The sequence below is a fragment of the Mesoplodon densirostris genome, chromosome 5 (assembly GCF_025265405.1).
Source record: "Mesoplodon densirostris isolate mMesDen1 chromosome 5, mMesDen1 primary haplotype, whole genome shotgun sequence".
NCBI classification, from domain to species: Eukaryota; Metazoa; Chordata; class Mammalia; order Artiodactyla; family Ziphiidae; genus Mesoplodon; species Mesoplodon densirostris.
Genome location: NC_082665.1, coordinates 12430114 through 12437382, shown reverse-complemented (window position 1 = coordinate 12437382; position 7269 = coordinate 12430114). Strand labels below are relative to the sequence as shown.

The 7269-nt window shown below is 44.2% G+C and overlaps 1 pseudogene; it reads left to right on the top strand.

Moving 5' to 3' along the window:
- The first annotated feature begins 2104 nt into the window (after positions 1-2104).
- On the top strand, positions 2105-3441 carry LOC132490987 (heterogeneous nuclear ribonucleoprotein A1-like; annotated as a pseudogene).
- The last annotated feature ends 3828 nt before the right edge of the window (positions 3442-7269 follow it).

Here is a 7269-nt window from a genome sequence, read left to right as displayed (position 1 = left end):
ATTGTAAGATCCATCCACATAATATAAATGGATACATCCTTGAGAAGGAAAGGAGGGTGGAAGGAGGAAAATCCCTGTGATTCTCTGTAAAAAATGGCAAAAATGTCTTGTGTGCCCAACACAGATGTTTCACTTTAAAATTTAAGGAAAAACTTAATGTTTTGATGCTGGTTCTATTTAACAATTTACTTTTGTTTTATGGAGATTTAAAAAAAGGAATAAGGAAATAGAAAGGTAGACATACAAAGAGAAAGGAAGGAAGGAAGGGAGGGAGGAAAGAAAGGAGGAAGGAGGGAAGAAAAAGAGGGAGGGAGGGAGGAAACAAGCTAGCCATTGCTAAGGCCAAGGCCCTTGCTTATTTGAGTGGAGAATGTTACAGTGATGGAAGTGGCTACTCAGAGGAGCCCCACAATCCCTTCCTTCCTTCCAATCTTCTTCCAGTTTCACCTGCCTTCCTTCCATCCAACTTTTTCTGCCCCTCTCAACTTCCTTCCTCCCGCTTTTCCCCGAATATTTGCCCACCATTGCCGATGATACGCCTGTCTGTTGCTGGGGACACCTTAGTGACAACACAGACATGATCCCTCACACATGGAGCTGAGCCTCTCCTTGGGGAGGAGAGAGACAAAGCAGCAAGTCACACCGACTGATGGGATTATCCATTCTGATAAAGGCTGTGACAAAGGTGATAGGGGAGAGGGTGATGGTGGGACAAACTTAGACTAACGGGGCAGCAAGGAACTTGCCGAGAAAGTAAAATGTTTACACTGAGACTTGAAGGATGAGCTGAAGTTATCTAGGAGTAAGGGTGTGTATGTGTGTGTGTGTGTGTGTATCTGTCTGTCTGTCTGAGGGGAGAGGGGAAGGTGTGAGCCCAGGCAGAATGAAAAGCAGGTGCAAAGGCCTTGAGATGAAAAAGACTGAATGTTAGAGGAGCTGGAAGGTGATCACAGCGGCCAGAGTGGTCAGTAGGATCGGGATAGGGCTGGAAATGACTGTGGGGTAACATAGGCAGAGCTTTGTGGGCTGTGTCAGTTATTTTGGGTGCTCTCTAGAACATCCACGGGAATCCACTGAAGGGCACTGAGTGGAGGTTAATATGATTTGAGTCTTAAGGAGATTTTAATAGTTTAATGATTTTTCTGACCACCCTCTAGGGAATGGATTGCAGTTTTCTGAACTAAGGAGTGCCACAGTGCACCTAGCCAAAGTGTACCTACACAGCATAATGTAGGAGCCAACTGTTCAGGTTCAAATCCCAGTCACTAGCCTTGGGCAAGGGAATTAAATTTTCTGTGACTCTGTTTCTTTATTTGTAAAAGGAGGGTGATAAGAGTATGAAGCTGAGGGCTATTGTGTAGATTACAACAGCATAATAATGTCTGGCATATAGTAAGTACTCCATAAACATCTGCCAATGTGACGACCTATTCCTGAACTTTGTAACACACAGGCTGTCAAAAGGTAATATTAAAAGACATTTAAAATGTTTTCTAGGAAAAGTAGCCCATGAAGAATCCTTTAATAAAACAAGTAAGCAAACAAACAAAAAGACTCTATATTTCTAGCTGGAAAGATCTTTTCGTGTATGAGGTTGCTTAGCATGGGGGACAGTCATGCTGCCTAAGGAGTCCTCTGAGGGCAGTGAACCAGCCCCGTCTTCCTACTTTAATTCATCCAGCAAACTTCAGAGTATCTCCTGTCTGCAAGGTACTGGTGTTGGTTAAGGTGGTTTGAGAGGCAAGAGACAGAAAACTCCTACTCAGCCAGCTTAAACCACTCTATTATTATTAAAGCACTCTATTATTTTATATGGTGAGGGATCCAAAGGCAGCGTGGCTCTGGCTCTTTCTCTGTCTTTCTGGATTCCTTTGCCTCTGCCCTTTTCTGGTGCTGGCTTAACCCTCAGACTGGTGTCAAGAGAGCGGCTTTCATCCCCTGTGTCTCATTCGGGCGGACAACATCCCTCCTAAGCAGAGGAACAATCTCTTCCTTGTGTCTTCTTTTAAAAGCAAGGAAATCGAGATATGTTCGGTAGATGGGCTTTCTGCCCATGGATGCTGCTGGGTAAGCATCGTTGACATCTCCCCCATCCACTGCTGTTATGTCCAAGTCAGAGTGTCCCAAAGAGCCCGAACAGCTATGGAAGCTCTTCATCGGAGGTTTGAGTTTTGAAACAACCAATGAGTGTCTGAGGAGCCATTCTGAGCAGTGGGGAGTACTCACAGATTGTGGGGTAATGAGGCATCCAAGCACCAAGCACTGCAGAGGCTTCGGGTTTGTCACATACGCCACTGTGGAGGAAGTGAATGCTGCCATGAAAGCAAGGCCACACAAGGTGGATGGAAGAGGGGTGGAACCAAAGAGGGCCGCCTCAAGAGAAGATTCTCAAAGATCTGGTGCCCATTTACCTGTGAAAAAGATTTTTGGGGGTGACGTTAAAGAAGACACTGAAGAACATCACCTAAGAGATTATTCTGAACAGTATGGGAAAATCGAAGTGACTGAATTCATGCCTGACCGAAGCAGTGGCAAAAGGAGAGGCTTTGCTTTCCTAACTTTTGATGACCATGACTCCGTAGACAAGACTGTCATTCAGAAATACCACACTGTGGGGCTTCCCTGGTGGCACAGTGGTTAAGAATCCGCCTGCCAATGCAGGGGACACGGGTTCGAGCCCTGGTCTGGGAAGATCCCACATGCCACGGAGCAACTAAGCCTGTGCGCCACAACTACTGAGCCCGTGTGCTGCAACTACTGAAGCCCACGCGCCTGGAGCCCATGCTCCACAACAGGAGAAGCCACCGCAATGAGAAGCCCACGCACTGCAACAAAGAGTAGCCCCCACTCACTGCAACTGGAGAAAACCTGTGCACAGCAGCAAAGACCCAAGGCAGCCAAAAGTAAATAAATAATTTAAAAAAGAACACAGGTTTAAAAAAACAAACAAAAACCCCCCAAACAAACAAAAAAGAAATACCACACTGTGAATGGTCACAACTGTGAGGAAAGGAAAGCCCTACCTAAGCAAGAGATGACAGTGCTTCATCCAGCCAAAGAGGTCGAAGTGGTTCTGGAAACTTTGGTGGTGGTCTTGGAGGGGGTTTTGGTGGGAATGACAGCTTTGGTCGTGGAGGAAACTTCAGTGGCCAAGGTTGCTTTGGTGGCAGCCGCGGTGGCGGGGGATATGGTGGCCGTGGGGATGGCTATAATGGGTTTGGTGACGATGGAAGCCATCTTGGAGGTGGTGGAAGCTACAATGATTTTGGCAGTTACGACAATCAATCTTCCAATTTTGGACCCATGAAAGGAGGAAACTTTGGAGGCAGAAGTGCTGGCCCCTGTGGTGGTGGAGGCCAATACTTTGCCGAACCATGAAACCAAGGTGGCTGTGGTGGTTCCAGCAGCAGCAGGAGCTATGGCGGGGGCAGAAGATTTTAATGACTGCCGGGAAACAAAGCTTAGCAGGAGAGGAGAGCCAGAGAAGTGACGGGGAAGCTCCAAGCCACAGCAGATTTGTGAACTCAGCCAAGCACAGTGGTGGCAGGGCCTAGCTGCTACAAAGAAGACATGTTTTAGACAATACTCATGTGCATGGGCAAAAAAACCTGGAGGACTGTATTTGTGACCAGTTGTATAACAGATTATTTTAGTTTCTGTTCTGTGGAAAGTAAAAGCATTCCAACAAAGGGTTTTAATGTAGATTTTTTTTTGTTTTGCACCCATGCTACTGATTGCTAAATGTAATAGTCTGATCATGAAGCTGAAAAAATGTGTCTTTAAAAAAAAAAAAAAAAGCAAGGAAATCTTTTCCTGAAGCTCCTCAGCAGAACCCCCTCCTATCTCATTGACCACAAAATTGATCCATGACTATGTTGGAACAAGTCATTGACAAGGGGAATGGCGCCATCATGATTGCCTTGGACTCCTCATGGCCCACGCACTAGGGGCCCAACCTCCTCTGAAGCACGTGGACAGATTGGAGAAGGGGAGATACCGGAGTAAAATGGGGATTGTGTCAGGAAGGAGGAGAGAAGAAGTGCCTGAGGGTTCGGCCTCCAGCAGCATCTACCAAACAGCTGTAGGGCAAACCATCGCCTTCAAAACCTCACTTTCAAGAGAGTGAGGTGGAGACACACAGAACTTGAACATTGATCAGAATGCAATAATTACTGAAATAGAGTTTTGATCAGAGGAAATGGGAGTGTGGAAGAAAAATTGATTAATCCTTCTTTGGCTGGTATCAAGACTGTTGATAGCTGACCAGCCCATGGAAGAATTGAATAAGAGTCAGCTGAAGTATGGCTTTCTTGGTAGAAAAAGAATTTTTTTTTTTACGATGTTTCTAAAACCAAGATTTTTTTCCAATTTATTAAAAACATTTTAAAAAATTGTGGTAAAATGCACATAACATAAAATTTACCATCTTAATCATATTTAAGTGCATAGTTCAGTATTGTCGAGTCTATTCACATTGTCATGCAACCAATCCCCAGAACTTTTTCATTTTGAAAAACCAAAACTTTGTATCCATTAAACAACTCCCCATTTCCTCTTCCCTCCAGCCCCTGGCAACCACCATTCTTTCTGTTTCTATGAGTTTGACTATTCTAGATACTTCATCTAAGTGGAATCATACAATATGTGTTCTTTCGTGTCTGGCTTATTTCACTTAGCATAATGTCCTCAAGGTTCTTTCATGTTGCAGCCTGTCCCAGAATTTCCTTCCTTTTTAAGACTGAATAACATTCCATTCCATTTATATATCACATTCTATTTATCAGGTCATCCAGGGATGGACACTTGGGTTGCTTCCATGTCTTGGCTATTGCGAATAATGCTACTGTGAACGTGGGTGTACGTATATTTCTTCAAGACTCTGCTTTCAATTCTCTTGGTTATACCAGAGTGGAATTGTCAAGCTTGGTCCTTAAATTTCCTAATGTGTGTTCTTATTGTAAGGATAATAGTTGAAGGTGGATGTATGATTTATGTTTCAGAGCCTTGCTGCCCACTGTGGTACCTGGTCTCCTAGGATCATCAGCAGCACCTTGGAAATGGTTAGGTATCTTGCCCCAGCTCTACTTAACTGAACCAGATCTGCAAGTCCTAGGGAATCCCCAGGTGCCTCCAAGGCACATTAAAGTTTGAGCAGCCCTGCTGTGAGTATACACTGTTTCCCTTCCAAGAGTTTACGATCAAGTGTATCTTTTCTGTTAGGTTTTACCTTCATTCAAAAATTTGCTCTTCCCTCCCCTTTGTGCTACATACAAATCATTTGCTTTCAGAGACTTGATATTTAACATTGCAGCTGCAGAGATCTTTTTTTTTTTTTTTTTCCTTTTTCCCGTTTACTGTTTCATCTGCCTCTAAAAGAGGCAGGAATTAGATCAGCTGGAATTAGAAAAGAAGACCCGCTGCAGAGGTGACTGCTAATTAAGTCCCATCTAGAAGATTATTAGTTTAATACAGGAACAAAGCAAACAAACAAAAAGAGAGCATATTTTAGTTTTGGTTGAGAAGGGTAGGACCCAGGAAAACAGAAGTATGTGAAAAGAATTGCTAAGTGACTGATAAATAGGCTTAAGTTATTTAAACTGGCACCGAGCACGGCTTAAACAGTATGTTTTGCATCATCTAAATTTCTAAATACCTGGAGTATATTTGTAAACATGGCAATCTAACATGTTATTGAACGGCACATTCATATTCAAATGAGCATAAATGAGGATTTAACAGCTGATTGCACAGTGTGAATGATAGTAACTAATTGTCAAGTCGGAAAGTTGCGCAGATAATAGTACTAATGCGATCGGCACGCAGCCGCAGTGATATGACTTACAGTAGCAAATCCATGAATTTTCAGCTGGCTGCCCAAGTCCTCGTACATAAAAGAACGAGTCTGGATTAGGGCAACATGGGCCAAATGGGCAGTCAGAAGGGAAAAGAAGGGCGAGGAGGAAGAATCGCAGCTAGGTTTGAGGGGCGGTGTGAAACTTTTCTTTCCCCCGACGCCGGCCTTTACCTCTTTCATAACAGTCATCAATGGGGCTCCCTGGCCATTCAGCGCTGTCCCTCTTCTAGGAAGCAATTGTTCAGAGGTGTGGCTCATTTCAGGCATTAATCTCCACTGAATGGCGGCTGTGTTACACATTCTGTCTCTACTCGGAGCCTGCAGGCAGCTGGTCAGTGGAAAGTAACAATGACCACAGGAGGAGAATGGGGCAAATGCTTGCTGCAGATGCTGCATCCCCAACCTTGACCTTGGTCATTTCCCTCCCAGGGTGGCTTAGTCCTTCGCAGCAGGAGCCTGGCTTTGCGAGGCTGCCATGGCGGGCAAGGTGGCAGCTACCTGCGGATTTGTCCCCTCCTAATAACCCTTAGACCCGACAGGCAGTCACCGTGAGGACTGGAGACGGAGGCCAATGTGGAGGAGGCTGCTAAGGGAAAACATGAAAACAAAACCCTTAATTTTTCAGGCAGGGGCTTTTCCAGCAGGGATGAGGGGCTCCAGTTCCCAGCGGGTTTGGTCGGTGATCCAAGCCTGGGTGTTGGGCATTGGTCGGGGCAGTGGCTGTTCTTTTAGGCCAGCACTTGCCTCCTGCATCCTCTGTCACCCAGTCTCCAGCCTGTGCAGAACGCTGGGAGAGGGAGAAATGTAACAAAAAATCCTGTCTTCTGTCCACCCCTAGTGCCTTCTATACCTCCACCCCCAGGGGGAAAAGCATATCCCTATTCTCATCCCTATCCCATCTTCAGCCCATCTCCATTCTCATCCAGTCTCCTTCTCCATCTTTCTCTACCTCTGCCTTTCTCTCTCTCATCTATCTATTATCTATCAATCAATCGATCATCTATGTATCTATTTATGTATCTATTATCTATCAATTATCAATCAATCAATCATCTAGGTATCTGTCTAAGTATCTATCAATCTATCATCTATGTATCTATTTTCTATCTCTGTCCATCATCTATGTATCTATTATCTATCTCTGTCCATCATCTATGTATCTATTATCTATCTCTATCATCTATGTATCTATTATCTATCTCTATCTATCATCCATGTATCTATTATCTATCTCTGTCTATCTATCATCTATGTACCTGTTATCTATCTCTATCTACCATCTATGTATCTATTATCTATCTCTGTCTATCATCTAATACAGAAACGCAGATTCAGTCTACTACTGCTTATCACTTCCTTGATTAAACCACTAATGACTGCTCATTGACAACAAAAAATGCAAACTTTTTACTAGA